The sequence below is a fragment of the Scyliorhinus canicula genome, chromosome 5 (assembly GCF_902713615.1).
Source record: "Scyliorhinus canicula chromosome 5, sScyCan1.1, whole genome shotgun sequence".
Taxonomy (NCBI): domain Eukaryota; kingdom Metazoa; phylum Chordata; class Chondrichthyes; order Carcharhiniformes; family Scyliorhinidae; genus Scyliorhinus; species Scyliorhinus canicula.
Window position 1 is genome coordinate 205108974 of NC_052150.1, and position 22960 is coordinate 205131933.

At 45.0% G+C, this 22960-nt stretch overlaps 1 protein-coding gene across 3 annotated transcripts in view; it reads right to left on the reverse strand.

Moving 5' to 3' along the window:
- The window catches only part of rnf32 (ring finger protein 32), an 87011-nt gene extending 65283 nt beyond the window's left edge, over nt 1-21728 (reverse strand). For 2 of the 3 annotated variants that reach the window (XR_005460789.1, XM_038798388.1), the window contains exon 1: nt 16028-16172. The gene's annotated coding sequence lies outside the window, so the exon portion shown is untranslated. Of the gene's footprint in view, nt 1-16027; nt 16173-21419 lie in introns of those variants that run through there. The other variant, XM_038798389.1, reaches the window with a different exon arrangement.
- Nucleotides 21729-22960: the final 1232 nt, after the last annotated feature.

Here is a 22960-nt window from a genome sequence, read left to right on the forward strand (position 1 = left end):
TTTTTTTGGACACTAAGGGCAATTTAGCATGTTCAATCCACCTAACCTGCACGTCTTTGGACTTGTGGGAGGAAACCGGAGCACCCGGAGGAAACCCACGCAGACACGGGGAGAACGTGCAGACTCCGCACAGACAGCGGGGAATCGAACCTGGGACCCTGGCGCTGTGAAGCCACAGTACTATCCACTTGTGCTACCGTGCTGCCCAGGTGTTAGATGTGTTTGGTGGCAGTGCCCTTGTCTGTCAGTAGGTTCGCTAAACTGACCTCCAGGGACTTGAGCGCATAGTCCCGGCTGGCATTTAGTGCAATACTGAGGTTCTACCACACTGTCAGAACTACCTATCTCTCAGTTAAGGTATTAAACTGAGGTCCCACTCGTTCAGGTGGACAGAAATGATTGCCTGGCACCATTTTGAGGACGAGTGAGGGAGATATTCCTGGAGTTCAACCCATTAGCTATCCCTCAAACAACACCACTAAAACAGATTATCTGGTAATTATCCAAATTGTTTGGGTCCTTGCAGCCATTGCCATAATGTCAATGCTTCCAAAGCGCTTCTTTGGGTGTAAGTCACTTAGAGAAATTCTAAGGTCATCAAAGGTACTATATAAATGAAAGCTCTTACTTTGCGGTATTGCATCTAGGCCAATAAACAGAAAATGTTTTCTGTCATGTGTGTCAAGCTGGGGAAACCACATTTTGGTCTCAAGGTAACTCCAGTGAACATCTTGCACACTGAAAGCTACAATGTGTAATTGAGAAGGGATTGTTATAAGTCGCAGCTCCACAAACCGGTTTTATGTGATCAAATAATGAGGATAACCTCCAGACCCGCTAAGTGGCTCTCTCTGTCTCTTTGGTGTGAGTCACATTTCGGGCTGGAAGCAATCTTGTCTCACTCTTTAAAAATAAAACACATCCTTTTTGCATTCCAATGGGTTTCTAATCTATTTTATTTTTCTATTAAAAAAAAAATCACTCCAAGTTAGCAGCTTGCACACACATACATACATACACATACATACATGCACATTCGTCATGGTTTAGTGTGTCAAAAGTATTTGGAAGAGGTAAAAGACACAATAATTTCCTGTTGGTTTTTCTGACTGGGTTAGTGGGCAAGTTATTTGCAAGCAGCTACCCATCTACTGAGACTTTGCTTAATGTGGACACTGTAAGGGAACAATAGTAATGTGGTTATGTTACTGAATTAATAAGCCCAGAAACTTAGACGAATGATGCACAGATATACATTCAAATCCCACAGTAGAGTTTAAATTCAATTAATAAATCAATATGCCGTTTGGAAAATAAATTGCTAGCATCAGCAATGGCAACCATAGAATTTTTAAATTGTTGCAAAATCCTATGTGGTTCACAAATGTCCTGGAGGGAAGGAAATTTGTCTTTGTCAGGTCTAGTCTATATGTGACTCCAGACACAGTTAGGGCTGAGTTCAATGCCCACCCCAAACACATGTTTGGTGGCCGGATGGCATTTAATTGGGCAGGAGGATGGTAGATTCCTGGATGGTCTTTCTGACCTGCCGCCAATTGACGTCCTTGCATGGGTAATTAAGGTCCTCATCATGCCACTGCAGGTATTCATCGCACCAACAGCACTGTCTGCAGTTTTGGTCACTGTATTACTGAAAGGATATAGAGGCACTAGTGAAAATGCGGCGAAGATTTTAAAGGATGACACCAGGAGTGGAAAGACAGGTCTCCTTTCTCTCAAAAGAAAGAATTACTTAAGAGGTCTTTAAAATTCTGAAAGGTTTAATACAGTGGACAACGAGCGGGTGGGTGGAATAATATGCCCCCAGGTGGACAGTACACCCGCCTGCTGGAAACCACGTAACTCCACAACGACCCACCCTGCAACCATGAGGGCCAGGTGGGACTCCCCTCATTGGGACAGAACCGCCGCCCTCTGGAGCTGCCGACCAATCCATTAGTCTTGGCAGCGCCAGGAAGGCATCAGTGGCAGCTGCCGCGACTGCAGGAAGATCGAGGTTCATGGATCCCCACAGCAGGTGGGTCTGGTGTCTTGGACTTGGAGGGTTTGCGTAGGTTAGGTAGAGGGGGGGAAGCAGTGGGTTTAAGGGAGAGGGCGGGTACAAAGTGAGGGGGAGGGGTTGGCCTAAGGAGGCGGGGGGCACCCTATGATCGGGGCAGCATGGTAGCACAGTGGATAGCACTGTGGCTTCAAAGCGCCAGGTCCCAGGTTCGATTCCCACTGGGTCACTGTCTGTGCGGAGTCTGCACGTTCTCCCCATGTCTGCGTGGGTTTCCTTCGGGTGCTCCGGTTTCCTCCCACAGTCCAAAGACGTGCAGGTTAGGTGGATTAGCCATGATAAATTGCCCTTAGTGTCCAAAAAGTTTAAACGGGATTATCGGGTTACGGGGATAGGGTGGAAGTGAGGGCTTAAGTGGGTCGGTGCAGACTGGATGGGCCAAATGGCCTCCTTCTGCACTGTATGTTCTATGTTCTATAAAGGCAGAGCCTGAAGAGCGACATCCAATTCACTCCCGCCCTTTCAACATTTAAGCTTAAATAAACAGGCTTCTCACTCCCGTACTGCCTACGCCAAACGTTTGATGGCATTTATCATCAGGGTCAAATGACTCAAAAACAAGTGGGAATCATCAGCCCTTCCACTCCCTGTATTTTGAGGGAGAGCTCAGGGATGGGCGGGAAGCTGGTGGGATGGTTGCCCACCTCATTTCATGGGAAACATGTCCTCCGGGGGCATATAAAATTCAGGCCAATGGAGGCGATTGATGTCTTGATACTTCACCAAAGAATGCAACAGCAAACTCATCCAAAGAGTGTTGCAAAAGTGGAACTCTCTAACAGAGAGGGCGGTTGAAGTGAATAGTACAGATGAATTTAAGGAGGGACTAAACAAATATATGAGAAGAAGAGGTTCAAGTGCAGCATAAAGAGTGGCCTGGCTGCTTGACCCAATTTTGTTTCTTTATTCATTCATGTAATCTGGGTGTCGCAAGCAAGGCCAGCATTGTTGCCCATCTCTAAATGCGCCTGACTGAGATGCTTACTCGGCTATTTCTGGGTCTGGTATCGCAGGTAGGCCAGCAGCTTTCCTTCCCTAAGAGGCATTAATCAACCAGATGTTTTTTATGACAATTGATGGCAGTTGTCACAGTCACCATTACTGAGACTATCTTTAGATTCCAGGGGCGGGATTCTCCGCGGACCGGCGGAGCGGGCCACTCCGGCGTTGGGCCACCCGAAGGTGCGGAATCCTCCGCACCTTCAAGGGCTAGGCTGGCGCCGGAGTGTTTGGCGCCACGCCAGTTTGCCAGTTTAGGGCCCGATTGCGGGCCAGGCCACCATGGGGGCAACCCCCGGGGCCAGATCCCCCCCCCCCCCCCCCTCTCCGAGGACTCTGCAGGTCACCTGTGGAGCCAGGTCCTGCCGGTAAGGTCCTGTTGCGATTTACACCGGCGGGAACCACCGAAAACGGGCGGCCACTCGGCCCATCGTGGGCCGGAGAATCACCGGGAGGGCCACTGCTAACTGCCCCCGACTGGCGCAGCGCGATTCCCACCCCCGCCAAAACCCCAGCGCCGAAGAATTTGGCAGCCGTCGGGGGCGGGATTCACGCCGCCCCCCCCCCGGCAATTCTCCGACCTGGCGGAGGGTCGGAGACTCCCGCCCCAGATTTATTGATCTAATTTAAATTTTACCAGCTGGATTTGAACCCACATCCCCAGAGCATTAGCCTGGGTCTCTGGATTACTGGTCCAGTGACATTACCACCACGTCACCATCTCCAAGTGTGGCATGCAACCTATGTAATCCTATATCTGACATTTTGGGCTTTGGTGTCAACGTTAGCATGTTTAAATCAGAGTTAGGGCACTAGGAATGGATTGTTACAGTTATTGGGATTTGTGTATTGGGTTAGGTTATTAGTGTTTAATTTTGGGGTGTGAGGGTGTTCGTGTACTAAGGTTAAGTATTAATATTAAGATTGGGGTGCCAGTGTATTGGGGTTAGGGTGTTAGTGTTGGAATTGGGGTGTTAATGTACTTGGGCTTGGGAGTTAATATCTTGGATAGGGTGTTAGTGTAACAAAGCTAAGATAATAGTGTGCTGGAGATGGGACTCTAGTGTTGGGGCTTGTGTTAGTGTTGGGATTAAGATGTTATATTGGGGTGTTAATATCGGGGTTTGGATAGGCAATATCACAATAATCATGGCACTGGGAAAATCAGGTTGGTAGTGGATCCCAAGAAAAGGAATTTGTGGAATGTTTAAGAGATGGTTTTTTTGGAGCACCTTGTGGTAGAGCCCACCAGGGAACAGGCAATTCTGGATTTGCTGATGTGTAATCGGAACATAAGAACATAAGAACTAGGAGGAGTAGTCCATCTGGCCCTTCGAGCCTGCTCCGCCATTCAATGAGATCATGGCTAATCTTTTGTGGACTCAGCTCCACTTTCCCGCCCAATCATCATAACCCTTTATTCCTTTAGTCTTCAAAAAACTACCTATCTTTATCTTGAAAACATTTAATGAAGGAGCCTCACTGCTTCACTAGGTAGGGAATTCCATAGATTCACAACCTTTTGGGTGAAGAAGTTCCTCCTAAACTCAGTCCTAAATCTACTTCCCCTTATTTTGAGGCTATGCCCCCAGTTCTGCTTTCACCCGCCAGTGGAAACAACCTCTCACATATATCCTATCTATTCCATTCATAATTTTATATGTTTCTATAAGATCCCCCTGCATCCTTCTAAATTCCAACAAGTACAGTCCCAGTGTAATCTCGTAATCCAACCCCCTCAACTCTGGGATTAACCTAGTGAATCTCCTCTGCACACCCTCCAGCTAAGATGTTTGCTAAGATGCTCACTGTATGTTTCAAAAAGGTTAATTTGAGTTCATAGAATAAACATTGTTTTGCTTTAAAAATTACTGTTCCATTTCTGTACCTGTAGAGTGGGCCATGTGCTCCCCATACCACAATCTATTAAAAGTTTTGGGTCAGGTGAACCCAATGATACACTTTGGGGTTCTCTAAACCCTGGCCCATAACATTCCCGATTTAATTGTAATACCGTTACATCTGACTCCAGCTTCTCCCTCTCAAACTGCAGGGTATTGTGGTCACTGCTCCCTTAGGATTCTTTTGGGAGGTCCACGAAGAATCCAGAACGAGTTGTAGAATGGAAAAAAAAAACATTTATTTACAATAATATATATATACATATACACACACACAAAACAGCAACAGTAACTCCTTTGCTGCTCACTCCTCTCTAGCTGGTTCCATACTGGCAAGCTCTATTATGCAGGGAATCTGTTAATGATTTCTCCACCCTCTGCCCCTTATTGGGGAAGCTCATACTCCCTACGGATTTTGGGATTGCCAGTAGTCCCCTGCAAGTGGTAAGCAGGCCGGTGATAACATCCCTCCCCCTCCCAAAGTCCAAGGAATCCACTGAAAACCCTGGCAAAGGAGGGCGTCGGACTCGTTTTGCCGCAGGCCGGATACCATTTGCACGAGGCGCTGGATTGGGTGGCGAGTAACAAGACGGAGAACGGCACTTCTGTGATGAACTGTGTAACAGTTGTACATATACGGCCCGTGGGCCCGAGGATTCCCCCTCTGAGGCATCCTGTGTCTCCATCTCTGAGTCGGAGTCCGCTGCCTCTGTTATCTCGGCGTCCCTATCTCCACTCGGTTCTGCAACGTCCTGCGCAGGCTTTGAGTGAGGCACCAGAGGAAGATTGCGAGGAATACTCTCCACTGTGTCTGGTCTCTGTGGCTGTAGAAATGAGCTCCGGGGGCGGGGAATCATTGGAAGAAATGGTCTTCTGGACCGAACGTGGTCTACATGCTTGCGCTGGAGATGACCCTGGGCTTGCACCTGGTAAATGATAGGGCCCGTTTGGCGAAAGATTACTCCAGGGACCCACTGGGCACCATCAGCAAAATGTCGAATGACACTGGGTCACCGGGCGTCAACCATGTCCCTGCCGTTCTTGTGTGCGACGTACTTTTGCGCCAATGTCAGGGAAAATCATGCTAAGGCGGGTGCGAAGTCTCCGGCCCATTAGGAGTTCTGCGGGAGCTACCCCAGTCATCGCATGTGGAGTGGTCCTGTATGAAAACAAAAAACGAGCCAGTCTCGTGTCCATTGACCCGGAAGACTGCTTATTTAGGCCTCGTTTGAATGTCTGCACTGCGCGCACCACCAACCCGTTTGAAGCCGGGTGGTATGGGGCGGTGCGGATATGGCGTATGCCGTTCATCTTCATAGAACATAGAACAGTACAGCACAGAACAGGCCCTTCGGCCCTCGATGTTGTGCCGAGCCATGATCACCCTACTCAAACCCACATATCCACCCTATACCCGTAACCCAACAACCCCCCCCTTAACCTTACTTTTTAGGACACTACGGGCAATTTAGCATGGCCAATCCACCTAACCCGCACATCTTTGGACTGTGGGAGGAAACCGGAGCACCCGGAGGAAACCCACGCACACGCGGGGAGGACGTGCAGACTCCGCACAGACAGTGACCCAGCCGGGAATCGAACCTGGGACCCTGGAGCTGTGAAGCATTTATGCTAACCACCACGCTACCGTGCTCTGCACGATCCGTCCATTTCTCTATGCCTCGGCATTTCTCAAGTCAGATACTTTAGTTCAATCTGATCACGAGTCCCTTGTAATTCTCCAACACAGAAGCATTGGTTTTCACAGCTTTCAGGCAGTCAAATACCTGTCGAAAGTCCGCTGTCCATTGAAATGTCCGACGTTTCTTCAGCAAGTCCATCAGTGGAGCAACCACAACTTTTGCACAAATGTTCGATCAAATCCACTCATGCCAAGAAATTGCATTATTTCCCTTCGTCTTGAGGGTATTGGAAACTCCTCAATTACTGTTGTTTTCACATCCCATGTGACCATTCGACCCTGTCCGATTGTATGGCCAAGGAAAGTGACTTGAGCTTTTTCAAATTCACTTTTGGCTAGATTTATCACCTGACCCGCCTCCTGAAGTCGATCAAATAACTCCATCAGATGTTTCAAATGTTCTTTCCATTTCTGACTGAAAATTACCAGATCGTCGATATATACAGCACAATTGGTTAATCCTAAAACAACTTTGTTAGTTAATCGTTGAAATGTGGCTGGGGCGTTTTTCATGCCAAATGGCATAACTTTGAATTGGTATATACCATCTGGAGTCACAAAAGCTGAAATATCCTTCGCCCTTTCGGATAAAGGGACCTGCCAGTAACCTTTAAGTAAATCCAGTTTGGAAATAAAAGCTGATTGTCCCACTTTCTCAATGCAATCCTCCAAACATGGGATAGGACAAGTGTCCATTCTTGTAACTGCATTAACCTTTCTATAGTCCATAAGCAACCACTGGGTACCATCTGGTTTTGGTACCATCACTATGGGTGAGCTCCATTGGCTGCCACCGCTTCAATTATGCCATTTTTAAGCATACTCTCAATCTCTTTGTTAACCTGTGCCAATTTTAAAGGGTTAAGTCCATATGGATGTTGTTTGATTAGAACAGCATTTCCCACATCTACATCATGTATAGCCATTTTAGTACTTCCCAATTTATCTCCACAAACTTGCCCATGTGATATCATTACCTCTTTCAGGTCAGTCCGCTTTTCCTCTGAAAGGTAACTCAACAATTTATCCCAATTTTTAAGAACACCTCGTTTTCCAATTTAATTTGAGGTCTGCCAAATTCACAGTCATCTGGATTTGGTTCGTCACTTTGAGTTAGAATCGTTAAAACCTCCTTTTTCTCTCCTTCCCTTTCAAAGTACCTTTTAAGCATATTCACAAGACGCACTCGGTGAGTCTTCCTTCTATCTGATGTTTTTAACCACATAATTCACCTCACTTAATTTCCTTTCAATCTGATAAGGTCCACAAAACCTTGCTTTTAAAGGTTCACCTAGCAGTGGTAACAATTCTAAAACTTTATCTCCAATGGCAAAACTACAAACTTTGGATTTCTTGTCCGCTACCAGTTCAGTTTCATCACATTTTGTGAAACTTTTAAATGTTGTCTAGCCAATTCACCTGCTCTATTTAATTGTTCCCTAAAATTTGACACATAATCCAATAATGTAATTTCTGATTTCTCACTCACCAATTTTTCCTTAATCAATTTAAGTGGTCCACTTACCTCATGACCAAAAATTAGTTCAAAAAGACTAAATTTGGTTGACTCATTAGGTGCATCCCTAATTGCAAACAGTACGAATGGAATTCCTTTATCCCAATCTTCTGGATAATCGTGACAATAAGCCCTCCACATTGTCTTTAATGTCTGATGCCACCTTTCTAACACTCCCTGTGATTCTGGATGGTACATAGTTGATTTAAATTGTTTTATTCCTAAGCTATCCATAACTTCTTTGAATAACCTTGAGGTAAAATTTGATCCTTGATCCGATTGTATTTCTGTGGGTAATCCATATCTGGTAAAGAATTTAAGTAACTCCTCCACAGTCTTTTTAGCTGTAATATTACGTACTGGAATGTTCTCTGGAAACCTAGCAGACACATCCATTATAGTCAAAAGATATTGATTCCGACTTTTTGTTTTAGGAAGCGGTCCTACGCAATCAATTAGGACACTTGTAAAAGGTTCCTCAAATGCTGGAATGGGTATTAAGGGCGCTGATTTTATCACCGCTTGAGGTTTCCCTATCACTTGACATGTGTGACATGATTGATAAAATTTAACTACATCTTTATGTAGTCCAGGCCAATTAAATGTTTTTGGATTTTAGCTTGGGTTTCCTTATTCCCAAATGACCTCCCACTGGTACCTCATGTGCAACTCGCAACACCTCCTTTCTATACCCTACCGGCAATACAACTTGATGAACTTCTGCCCACTTTTCATCCGCCTGCCTATGTAAAGGTCTCCATTTTCTCATCAAGACATCACTTTTATGGTAACACTCTGGTATACATGCAGATTCCTCTTCCGTGTATGCTTTCTGATACATCCGTTTTATTTCTACATCTTTTTGTTGTAACTTCGCCACTTTTCCTGAACTAAAAATATCCGCCTCATCCTCCACCTGTTCTTGTTCTTTTTCAACCATCTGATCAAAAATTGTTTCTGATAATTGCACTTCTCCTTCATCTTCACTCTTTGATTTCTCCTGTTGTCTTAACCTGTGACTACAAGACCATGTTACTCCACGATCCGGAAAAATCACAGGATATTTGTCCTTCAACACTTCAGTTGTCTGATTTTGCACTGGCTTATCACTCCCCCTGCGATCCAGCTATATTATTACCCAAGATAAACTGTATTCCTGGACAAGATAGTTTCTCTATTACTCCTACTACCACTTCACCACTCTTCACTGGACTTTCCAACCTTACCTTATATTATATAATGGAACACGACTCCCCTCACCCTGAATTCCACACATTACCACCTTTTCTGGCAACATTCTTACCAAACTACATAAATCCTCATCTCTTACCATTAAATATTGACTAGCTCCCGTATCTGTTAAAATTGTGACTTATTTTACCTGCTCCTCCTGATACACATGAGTAAACTTTACCCACACAAATAAATTCTTTAAAGAGATCAGGCACCTTCTTATCAATCACCTCTTGATCAGGCTGTGCAATCTTTTGCACCTCCTTCACTTCACTTGGGCTTTCCTTTATCATCTTAATAAAACCCACTTTCTTATCCTGTTTTACCACATCAGCCTTCCCAGTCCTTTTCTTCACACCAACACTGTGACTTTACATGGCCTAGTTTATTACAGTGAAAACATTTGAAACTTTTCATTTCTTTTCCACCCTCCTGAATTTCCTTTTTAATCTCCTTATTATCTCCCATCAGATCACCTTTACGTTTACCACTTGAGTATTTCTCATGTCCCCAGTTTCTATCCCTCACAGGCTGAAACTGATGTTGGAAACCAAGTTTTGATTTGTGAACTAATTCATAATCGTCTGCCATTTCTGCTGCCACCCTCGCAGTTTTAACCCTCTGCTCTTCCACATGAGCTCTCACTACATCAGGAATTTAATTTTTAAACTCCTCCAAAAGTATAATTTCTCTGAGAGCTTCATACGTTTGGTCTATTTTTAAAGCCGTTATCCACCTATCAAAATTACTCTGTTTGATCCTTTCAAACCCCATGTATGTTTGACCAAATCTTTCCTTAAATTTCTAAACCTTTGTCTGTAGGCTTCAGGCACCAGTTCATATGCAATGAAGATGGATTTTTTCACCTTCTCATACGCCCCAGATACCTTGTCCAGCAGTGATGCAAACACTTCACTAGCCCTGCCTATCAGCTTTGTTTGAATCCGTAATACCCACATGTCCTGTGGCCATTTCATTTGTTTAGCTACCTTCTCAAATGAAATGAAAAAGGCTTCCACCTCCTTCTCATCAAATCTTGGCAATGCTTGGACATATTTAAATAGATCCCCACCAAGCCTTCGACTTTGAAGCTCTTTCTCACTATCCTCATCACTATCATCCAACTGTACTTTCCCTTAACGTCTACCAATTTTAACTGACTGTCATGTTTCATGGCCATTTTCTGAAGTTCAAACTCTCTCTCTTTATCTTTTTCCCTGATCTGTATCTCCCTTTCTCTTTCTTTTTGTTCTGCTAGGGCTATTCTTTCTTTTCTACTTTCTTCTCTCCCTCTTTCTTTTACCTCTCTATCTCTTTCGTATTCAAGCTGCTTTAATTCTTTCTCATGTTCTATTTGTTTAAATCGTAACTGTATTTTTGCCATTTCCAATGAGTCAAACTGTATCTCAGGCAACTTTAAATGCTTAGCCACCGCCATATTTACCTCATCTTTTTGCATTTGTCAGGTAATGTTAACTGCATTGTTTTGCCAAATCTAACAGTCTGAATAATAGAATCATAGAATTTACAGTGCAGAAGGAGGCCCATTGAGTCTGCACCGGCTCTTGGAAAGAGCACCCTACCCAAGCCCACACCTCCATCCCATCCCCATAACCCAGTAACCCCACCCAACACGAAGGGCAATTTTGGACACTAAGGGCAATTTAGCTTGGCCAATCGACCTAACCTGCACATCTTTGGACTGTGGGAGGAAACCGGAGCACCCGGAGGAAACCCACGCAGACACGGGGAGAATGTGCAGACTCCGCACAGACAGTGACCCAAGCCGGGAATCGAACCTGGGACCCTGGAGCTGTGAAGCAATTGTGCTAACCACAATGCTACCGTGCTGCCCTAAGTTTGCTTTTAGTCTCTGTCCGTAAGGTACTGTTTGTGACCGTCTCCACACCCAAAAACTTCAGAGCCTCTGAAAGAGCCATTGTCCACAACACACTTCCCACTTAAACTAAATTACCACACCTGAAAAGTAACCACAATATGCTCACCCCTCACTGTCTTTAGGTTCACTAAGCCAATCCAATAGATAGACTTTATCCCAGATGTCGCAAGCCCCCAATTTGTTATGGACCAGGGTTTAGAGAACCCAAAAGTGTAACCTTTTTGAAACATACAGTGAACATCTTAGCAACCATCAATTCAAATACAATCCCCAAAGAATACAACACTAAGTAATCCTTAATAACTTCCCAAACAACACCCAGAAGATAGAAGAAACACCTTTTAACAGAAGCACATCAGGTTTACATTCACTACTGTTATTAGTTTTAAGTCACCAGGATCGATTTACAGTCTTTAGATTACAGAGAGAGACTCTAATACACCTTATGGCTGTGACTGCAGCTATCCAGCTCTGAAAACAAAACTAAAACATACCCTGCAGCAAACAGCCTAAAATGAAAGTAAAAAGCGGACAGACAGCCCAGCTCCACCCACACTCTGACATCACTGATAAACACCCATTTCTTAAAGGTACATTTCTTAAGCACTAATTTCTTAAAGGTACTCTCACATGACAGGAGACACAGCAGAAATTCATCCCAAGGAGGAGAAAACATGCTAAGGGCAGGACAAGGCATCCATGGTTGACGAGAGAAGTCAATGACAGCATAAAAGCAAAAGAAAAAGCATACAAAGTGGCAAGGATTAGTGGGAAGCCAGAGGATTGGGAATCCTTTAAAAGCGAGCAGAGGACAACTACAAAAGCAATATGGGGAGAGAAGATGAAATATGGGTGAAAGTAATATAAAAGAAGAAAAGAAGAGTTTCTTTCAATATATAAAAAAGTAAGAGAGAGGTAAAAATAGACATTGGACCACTGTAAAACATGGCTGGAGAAATAATAACAGGAAACAAGAAATGGCAGATGAACTGAACAGTTACTTTATATCAGTCTTCACAGTGGAAGAGATCAGTGGGATGCTAGAGCTCCAGGAGAATCAGGGGGCAGAGGTGAGTGCAGTGGCCATCACTAAGAAAAAGGTTATGGGAAAACTGAAATGTCTGAAGGTGGATAAGTCACCTGGACCGGAGGGACTACATCCCAGGGTCCGAAAAGAGATAGTTGAGGAGATTGTGAAGGCATTGGTGGTGATCTTTCAGGAATCACTGGAGGCAGGAAGGGTCCCAGAGGACTGGAATGTGGCTAATCTAACGCCTCTGTTTAAGAATGGAGGTAGAAGACGGGAAATTATAATAATCACTAATTGTCACAAGTAGGCTTCAGTAAAGTTACTGTGAAAAGCCCCTAGTCGCCACATTCCAGCACCTGTTCGGGGAGGCCGGTACGGGAATTGAACCCGTGCCTGTGGCCTTGTTCTGCATTACAAGCCAGCTGTTTAGCCTACTGTGCTAAACCAGCCCCAAGGCTGGTTAGCCTGACTTCGGTCATTGGTAAGATTTTAGAGTCCATTATTAAAGATGAGATCGTGGAGTGCTTGGAAGTGCATGGTAAAATAGGACTGAGTCAGCAGGGCTTTGTCAAAGGGAGGTCATGTCTGACAAATCTGTTACAGTTCTTTGAGGAGGTAACAAGGAATCTAGACAAAGGAGAACCAGTGGACGTGATTTATTTAGATTTCCAGAAGGCCTTTGACAAGGTGCCGCATAGGAAGTTGTTAAATAAGTCCATAGTGTTAAGGTTAAGATCCTGGCATGGATAGATGATTGGCTGACTGGCAGAAGGCAGAGAGTAGGGATAAAGGGGTCTTTTTCAGGATCGCAGCCGGTGACTAGTGGTGTGCCTCAGGGGTCTGTGTTGGGACCGCAACTTTTCACAATATACATTAATGATCTGGAAGAAGGAACTGAAGGCACTGTTGCTAAGTTTGCAGATGATACAAAGATCTGTAGAGGGACAGGTAGTATTGAGGAAGCAAGGCGGCGGCAGACGAATTTGGACAAGCTCGGAGAGTGGGCAATGAAGTGGCAAATGAAATACAATGTGGAAAAGTGTGAGGTATGCACTTTGGAAGGAGGAATTTAGGCATAGACTATTTTCTTAATGGGGAAATGCTTGGGAAATAAGAAGCACAAAGGGTCTTGGGTCTCCTTGTTCATGATTCTCTTAAGGTTAAGGTGCAGGTTCAGTCGGCAGTTAAGAAGGCAAATACAATGTTAGCATTCATGTCAAGAAGGCGAGAATACAAAACCAGGGATGTACTTCTGAGGCTGTATAAGGCTCTGTTCAGACTTCATTTGGAGTATTGTGAGCATTCTTGGGTCCCGTATCTAAGGAAGGATGTGCTGGCCTTGGAAAGGGTCTAGAGGAGGTTCACAAGAATGATCTTTGGAATGAAGAACTTGTTGTATGAGGAATGGTTGAGGACTCTGGCTCTGCAAACCATCCCACAGGATTTCAAAGATGCCACATTGTATACTTGTACAAATAGATAGGACAAAAATCTGTGTGACAACCACAGAGGAATCCTGTTGTTTGTGATAGCTGGTAAGACTCTACCAAACGTTTGACTCAACGCACTGGTAATCGCATCGCAGAATGTGTACTGTTAGAAAGTCAATGTGAGTTCCAAAAGGCAGAGGTACTTGTGAAATGATCTTCGTCTTTTGGCAAATACAAGAGAAATGCTGGGAACAACAGATGGTACCATGCCTTTGTTGGCTTGACAAAGACCTTTGTCACAGTAGAGAAGCCTTGGAAGTCTTGGCCAAACTGATAGAGCCTACCCACCTATATGACTCTGAGAAATGAACTCCAGACTTCTCCCCTGACATCGACTCAGAAGCTAGCTGGATTGCGGGTCCTCATAATAGGGGGAGGTGGGTACAGGAAACATTGTGTGTTTGTGTGTGTGTGCATCCATCCTCACAGCAGAACCTGGTCTCTAATTGTCTCAACTATCCCTTCCATTGAACAAGGGCCTTGCTACACCAGGAGCATGTGGTTGTTGGTGTGCAACAGCCAGCCCACACTAAAAGAGTCCACGCTAAGGCATCTTCCAACCCCTCAAAATGAATTTTGGGACCTGGAACATCAGGATTCTCATGGACAAGTCCAGCAGCAACAGACCAGAATGTCGCACTGCCATCGTAGTCTTGGAACTCCGGCACTACGACACGATATTGCTGCCCTGAGTAAGACATGGCATGCAGGAGTAGGCCAGCTCAAGGATCAAGGTGATGGATACTTCTTCTGGAAAGGTAAATCAGAGGAAGAACACTGTCGCCATGGGGTTGGCTTCACCATAGAAAACAGGCTGGTTGACTGTATCAGGGAGCCCCTTTGTGGGAGAAATGAATGTCTCATGACCTTTTGGTTCACGGTAGCCCAGAAACAGTGCATCGCAGTCATCAGCATGTACACCAAACCTAGCAGTAACAGATGAGGCAAATCAAGAATTCTACTACAGCCTCGATCACTTGTTGTCCTGTATCCCAAAAGGAGACAAGCCGATTCTCCTTGATGATTTCAATACCAGTGGTGGGAGGGGCACATGCCTCTGGAAAGGCATGATTGTTAAGGAATGCATTGGGAAAGCTAACATCAACGGAGTTCTGCACCTCACAATGTCTTGCACATGGTCTGATCATAAAGAACACCCTATTTCATCGGAGATAAATACAAGACTTCATGGCAAAACCCCCCTCGCTCCGAGCGTCGACATGTGCTTGACCGCATCATCGTGTGAGTGAGGGGCCACAAGGATATTTGCACCATGACTGCCGTACCAACCACTGTTTAGTCTGGGCTACTATCTCAATCAACCTGGCTCAAAAATAACAGCAGCAGCAGGGGTCCTGCCGCTGGAAAATCAATGTTGATGGACCCAAGGAATCTACTAAGGAACATCTATTCAGACAGCGCCTCACAATCAACCTGGTGACGCTAAAGAAGCAGGAACCACAGAATGTCCACAGTGCCTCGTCTGCCCCATAATCTACTATAAACAGTACCTGCAAAGGTACTCTTGGTTTCTCCATCAGGAAGTATCATGACAAGTCTGACGGGAACAAAGAGGAGATCCAGGAGCCAATAAACCGCCAGCCGAAGATGTTTCTGAACTGGAAGCACGACCAAAATTCAAGGGAAAGCAGGTCTACAGCTAAACTGAGGCCATGGTACAATACAAAACCCGAGATATAAAGAACAGATGGTGAGTGGAAGGCGAGGATGAAATACAGAAGCTCGCTGACAGCCATGACATATGCGGATTCTACAGTACTTTCAAGATCATTCACAGCGCAAACACCCACCCCACTGAGAGCTAAGAATGAAGTAATGCTTATCAATGACATAGAGGCAGTCAGCGCTCCTTCGAAGGTGCACTTTGAGGATCTCCTCAACCGAGACTCGATCCTCGTCTTGAGTGCCCTCGACCACATCCCACCATGCCACCCACCACCACCTCAGCACAGCTGTAACCTGACATGAGGTTCTAAAGGCAATCTGATAGCTATGAACCAACAAGGTCACCAGCACAGATGGAACCCTCACCAAAATACTAAAATACAGTGTCGAAGTACACATTTGAAGCATATATGATCTCATCTCCCTCAACTGGAAGGAGGAGAGCTTGCCAGGCAATCTCCAAGACCATGGTAAGTAAGGAGGGATATACCTGCAAGAATCCTTCACAATTTCCTTCCCTTCATGACTCAAGATCTCTCACTGGAGTCACAGTGCCGATTCCATCCATCGAAAGGTACAGTAGGCATGATCCTCACAGCAAGCCATTTCCAAGAAAAATGCAGAGGGCAGCAGCAACGTCTGCTCGTGGCCTTTTTTGAGCTCACAAAGGACTTTGGCTATGACAAGCAGGAAGGACAATGGAGTATTCTTCTCCAATTCAGTTGCTCACAGAAGCTTGTCACCATCCTCTGCCTGCTTCTCGATGGCATGCAAGCCATGATCCTTATCAATGCATCTGTGGCAGATCCAATATGAGTGCAAACTGATGTCAAACAAGGCTGTGTCATCACAACAAATCTCGTTTCCATCTTCCTCGCCACAACATTTGACCCTTTCTCCATGAAGTTCCCCACCAGAGTGGAGCCACTCTCCAGTCGAGCGGCAAACTACTCACCCTATGATACCTCTATTCCAGAACCCCAAGATCACTCCAACCTCCATCATTGAGCCACAGTACACTGATGATGCTCGAGTATGTGCATGCTCAAAGGCCAAGCTCCAAACTAATGTCGATGCATTAATGGAGCATATGCAAGTAGGTAAAAGATCAGGTCCTCTAGAAGCCTGTTTCCTTTGCGCAACACTGCTCCCCAACTATCAATAGCCACGGTGAACTATTTGACAAGGTGAATCATTTCTCATACTTTGGGGCCTCTCCTCAATGAGGGAAGATATTGATTCTGAAACTCAGTATTGCCTCCAGTATGCCAACACAGCCTTCGGCAGTCTGAGGACAAGAGTGTTTGATGACAAAGACTTCAAACACTGCACCAAGCTCATGGCCTACAGTGCTAGCTGCCCTCCTGTTTGCATCAGAGACATGGATAACATACATTAGACACCTTAAATTCCTAGAGAAATTTCATCAGTGTTGCCCCTACAAAATCCTTCAAATTCAATGACAGGATAGGTGCTTCAACAACATCCTGACAAAATTTGATTGAATTTTTTGAGGAGTGATGCACGATCAATTACACAAAGACGAGAGTTGGATGCAATCGAGGCTTTATCACACTAAGATGTGTGGCCTCCTACAGCAGCTGGTGAAATGGCTGCTGTAAGGGGAGCACACATATTTATACTCCGCCTACTGGGCGGAGCCAGCAGGTAGGGAACTACTCCCGTACCTGTAGTACAGGGCCTTACCACAAATCACCTAATATATACATCAGTGGTGACTACCACAAGGAGGTAATCAGGAGTATAGATAATGGTAGTGTAGTTGATGCAGTTTATATGGATTTCAGCAAAACCTTTGACAGGATCCCACATGTGAGACGTATACAAGGAAGTATTCAATGAATGGCATGACACAGGGAAGTTCTGAGGAACAAAAGGACATTGCCATGTTTGTCCCTGGAGTTCTGAAGGCGGGAGGGCAGGTTAATGGGATGGTGAAAAAGGGACATTTGCCTTTATCAATCGAAGCATAGATTACAGTCATGTTGAAGTTGTATAGAAATTTGGTGAGGCCACAGCTGGAGCATTGTGTACATTTCAGGTCGCCACATTATTAGGAAGGATGTGATTGCACTGGAGAGAGTGCAGAGGAGATTCACCAGGATGTTGCCTGGGGTAGAATATTGAAGTTATAAAGTGAGGTTGGATAGACTTGGGTTGTTTTCCTTGGAGTGGTGAAGACCGAAGGGCAACCTGATCGGGTTTACAAGGTTATGAGGGGTATGGACAGAGTGGATAGAGAGCAGCTGTTTGCATTAGTTGAAGGGTCATTCATAAGGGGCCACAAGTTCAAGGCGAGGGACAGGAGATTTAAGAGGGATGTGAGGGAAAATATGTTTAACCAGAGGGTGGTGACAGTCTGGAATGCACTGCTTGGGAGAGTGGTAGGGGCTGGTTGCCTCACATCCTTTAAAAAGTACCTGGATGAGTACTTGGCATGTCATAACATTCAAAGTTATGGGCCAAGTGCAGGCAAATAGGATAAGGTAGTTAGGTCAGATGTTTTTCATGTGTCGGTGCAAACTCTATGGGCCAAACGGCCTCTTCTCCACTTTGGTTTCTGTGAGAGACCTCTCTCAAGCCAACATCCCCAGTATCGAGGCACTGGTTATGGTGAATCAGCTATATTGGGTGGACCACATTGTTACATGCCTGACACAAGACTCCAAAAACAAGCTCTCTACTCCGAGCTTCGCCACAGTAAGTGGTTACCAGGAGGGCAGAGGAAACATTTCAGAGATGGCCCCAAAGTCTTCCTGAAAAAAAACGTAACATCCCCACTAATCTATGGGAATCTCTTGCTCAAGACCAGCCAATCTGGAGAAGAAGCATCCGTGAAGGTGCCAACCATTTTGAATGTTTCCTACAGGTCTAAGTGGAGACCGAGCACAAACAGCAGAGGAAGTGGACCAAAATTCAAGCACCCCACCCACCTCACCAAACACTACCTGCCCCGCCTTTGGCAGAGTGTGTGGATGCAGAACTGGGCTTTTCACTCACTTAAGGACCCACAACCACAGAGCCGAAACAAGTCATCCTAGGGACTGCCTAAGATTCCAAATTTATTCAACAGTTGGACAAATTCCCCATATGAGATGCATTCAGAACAACATGGGCATCAAATCAAAGACCCCTCCCACCTGGCTTACTCACTCTTCCAACTTCTTCCGTTGGGCAGGAGATACAGAAGTCTGAGAATGCGCACGAACAGACTCCAAAACAGATTCTTCCCCGCTGTTACCAGACTCCTAAATGATCCTCTTATGGACTGACCTAATTCACACTACACTCCTGTATGTTTCATCCGATGCCGGTGCTTATGTAGTTACATTGTATACCTCGTGTTGCCCTATTGTGTATTTTCTTTTATGAAATTAAATGAAAATCGCTTATTGTCACGAGTAGGCTTCAATGAAGTTACTGTGAAAAGCCCCTCATCGCCACATTCCGGCACCTGTTCGGGGAGGCTGTTACGGGAATTGAACCGTGCTGCTGGCCTGCCTTGGTCTGCTTTAAAAGCCAGCGATTTAGCCTAGTGGGTGAAACCAGATCCTTTATTTCCTTTTCTTTTCATGTACTTAATATCTGTTGAGCTGCTCGCAGAAAAATACTTTTCACTGTACCTCGGTACACGTGACAATAAACAAATCCAATCAAATCCAATGGAACGCCAAAGTGGCCAACACTGAGATAATTCAAAGAGCAGAAATGTCTGGAATTGAAGAACTCATTATCAGAGCCCAGCTCAAATGGAGTGGACAGTATTCGTAACTTAAACGTGTACACCATCTGTGAGGTAGGACGAGGTGAAGGTTCAGGGACTTCTTGAAGGTGAACCTTGTTAAATGTTCACCGCAGACTGGGAGAAAGACGCACAATAGAAAAATACCCGGGCTCAATCTCAAGTAGTGGTGTTTTTGCCTTTGCACGGCAGAGAATACAGGCAGAAAAGGACAAAAGGCAAGCTAGAAACACTGCGCAGTTCCAACAAAACCAGACAATTCATCCTTGCCTGCACTGTAGAAGGCCTTGCATGTCTGCAGTCAAAATCCACATTCACATTAAAAGACACAAGTGATTCTATGCACATAGGAAATGGCCGTCATGAATATCGAAGGGAAACAGAAGATGGCAATGATGATTAGGTGGTGTTAGTGTTGGCATGATAGTGTGGTGGCGTTGGGATATTTGTGTTGGGGTGTTAGCTTTGAGGTGAGGGTGTTAGTGTGAGATTAGGATGTTGGTGTTGGGGTTTAGTGTGAGGTTAGGATGTTGATATTGGGGTTTAGTGTTGAGGTTAGGGTTAGTTTTTGGGCTAGGGTGTTAGTACTAAGGTTAGGTTTTTAGTGTTGAAGTTAGGGTGTTACTGTTGAGGTTAGGGTGTTAGTGTTGGAGTGTTAGTGTTTGGGTTAGGGCGTTAATGTTGAGGTTATGGTGCTAGTGTTGGTGTTAGAGTGTTAGTGTTCAGATGAGTGTTGAGGTTAGAGTACATAATAATAATCTTTATAATTGTCACAAGTAGGCTTACATTAACACTGCAATGAAGTTACTGTGAAAATCTCCTAGTCGCCACACTCTTGCGCTTGATCAGGGACACAGAGGGAGAATTCAGAATGCCCAATTGACCAAACAAGCCCGTCTTTTGGGACTTGTGGGAGGAAACCGGAAGAAACTCATGCAGACACAGGGAGAATGTGCAGAGTCCGCACAGACAGTGACCCAAGTGGGAATTGAACCTGGGACCCTAGCACTGTGAAGCAACAGTGCTAACCACTGTGCTACCGTGCTAGTGTGGATTAGGGTGAGGTGTTAGTATTGGGGTTAGAGTGCTAGTGTTGGGGTAGGGGGTTAGTGCTGGGGTGTTAGTGTTGGGGTTATGGTCTTCGTGTTGGGTTTAGTGTGTTAGTGTTGGAGTTAGGGTGCTAGTGTTGATGTTAGGGTGTTAGTGTTGGGGTTTAGGTGTTAGTACTGGGGTTAGGGTGAGAAATGTTGGGGTCGGGGTGTTAATGTTGGGGTGTTCGTGCTGACGTTAGGGTGTTAGTTTTGGGGGTTAGGGCATTAATGTTGGGGTTAGGGTGTTAATGTTGGGGTTAATGTTGGGGTTAGAGTATTAGTCTTGAGGTTAGGGTGTTAATGTTGGGGTTCGTGCTGGGGTTGGCGTGTTAATGTTGGAGTTAGGGTGTTAGTGTTGGGGTTTAGGTGTTAGTGTTGGGTGTTAGTGTTGGGGTTAATGTTGGGGTTAGAGTATTAGTGTTGGGGTTATGGTGTTAATGTTGGGGTTTAGGTGTGTTTTGGGTGTTAGTGTTGGGGTTAGAATGTTGGTGTTAGGGTTCATGCTGGGGTTAGGGTGTTAGTGTTGGGGTTTAGATGTCAGTGTTGGGTGTTAGTGTTGGTGTTTAGGTGTCAGTGTTGGGTGTTAGTGTTGGGGTTAGGGTGAGAAATGTTGGGTTTGGGGTGTTAATGTTTGGATGTTAGTTTTGATGTTGGGGGGTGTTGGGGCTAGAGTGTTAGTGTTGGGGTGTTAATGTTGGGATGTGAGTGTCTGGCTGGGTTAGACAATTGTAGAAAGTTGAGGTCTTGAACTGGGGTGTTGGGGTTTGAGTGTCAGTTTTGGGGTTAGGATGTTAGCATTGAGGTGTTAGTGTTGGGACCAAGATCTTAGCGCTGGGGATGTCAGTGTTGAGCGTTGCAGTTTAGCGGCTCGAGGTTGAGGTTAACTCTACGCAACTCCCTCTGCTTTGCCAGTCGGGCCCGGGGCCTCAGCTCCAGGAGCAGCTTCCACAGTGAGCCTGTCCTTCACACGGGTTCATCTCCACAAAACACACACTTGGATATTTAAACAGGTTCTAAACGATACGCACCTTCATTGCAGTCAAGACAAGACGAAGTTACCTTGCGCTTGTTTAAAATTTAAAAGAAAGCTGAACACAGACAGTGATCCAAACACTTGCAGGAAGCGTCCGCGGTTCCTCAGCAACCGACCTCTGGCCCAGCTCCAACATTCAGTGAGAAAAAAAACACACACACGCGGTTATTTTAAAACAGATCCAAAAAAATGGACGGAACTACGCATTTTGTTATATTGGAATTGTGTTAATTTGTGTCTTAGTTCGAAAAAAAATCAAAAATGGTTATTTTGTTTTCCAACCTTAAAGGAGCCTGCCTGCTCTCCAAAGTGGAAGAGAATATTTTGGGTAAATTAAATAGGTTGATCGTTTTTGGATTGTTCTTATATATATGGATAAATTGAATTGTGACTTCAAGCTCCAGAATCCCGTTGCTAAGTAACTGCTGCCACTTGCAGCAATTTACAGTGTTGTGTGTGTTCTGTTTTCCTTTGTTTTAGTTTTAAACAATGTTTGCTGTTCAGCTTTTCTTGTTGGGTTGGGTTCCTCAGATGACTGAGACTCCTCTCAGTATTAATTCAAACCAGGCTCCAGAGCCGGGTCTTTCCTGAGCTGTCTCCACAATAAGTGCCCTCAAATCTCTGGTTCAAACTCAACCATGGGCGGAATTCTCCGTTTCTGAGGCTAAGTGCCGACGCGAATGGAGAGTCCGCACGGGAGGTTCAGGACAGGAAAATCGGCGCGAACCTCTCCCCGATTCCAGTACCGGCGAGTGGCTAGCACCGGCGCCGCGTGAAAACCTGCAGTTCGCGCCGGAAATGGTTGGAGAATCGCCGCATCCCCGGGCCGCACTGGCAGTGGCGTGCAGAGGTCTGGTGATGCCCGGGGCAAATCTTGATTGTATGCCCCTAGGACTCAAGTATAAGGCCTAATATACTGAGAAATATTATGAGAAAGGAAAACATTTTGAATATATAAACACAGATGAAACATGAAATAAACGCTTTATTCGATTTTAATATAAATCAATCAAATTTATTAAGTTCTTTTCCCCAAATGATACCTCCTGTCACAAAACACCTGAACTACTTCACTTTTTACATCAGCTGTGAGAAATTCTTTTTCAATGCTTATTAAAGCCAGGTTGGTCAGTCGCTCCTGTGACATAGAAGACCTCAGATATGTTTTTATTAATTTCAGTTTTGAAAATGACCTTTCACAGCTTGCGACTGAAAATGCGATTGTAAGCAGTAATCTGTATGAAACACACAGCGTCGGAAAGACATCGCTCCCATACTGCAGTAAAGACTCCAGAGCATCTTTAGGATCAGGGGGAACTCTATTCCCTCCAGCTCGAAGGAGCATCACAAAATCAATAATTTTGTCATATAACTGAATTGCAACCACATCATTGTCATAATAATTTGCAAAGTCTGAACATTCCTTTTTTAATTTCTCTCTTTCTTGTTCATCTTCAATCACTCCTGAATTCAAGTTCAGAAAAAAAGAAAATCGGTCACTGAGTCTTTGAAGACGGACACTGCGGTCTTCAATTT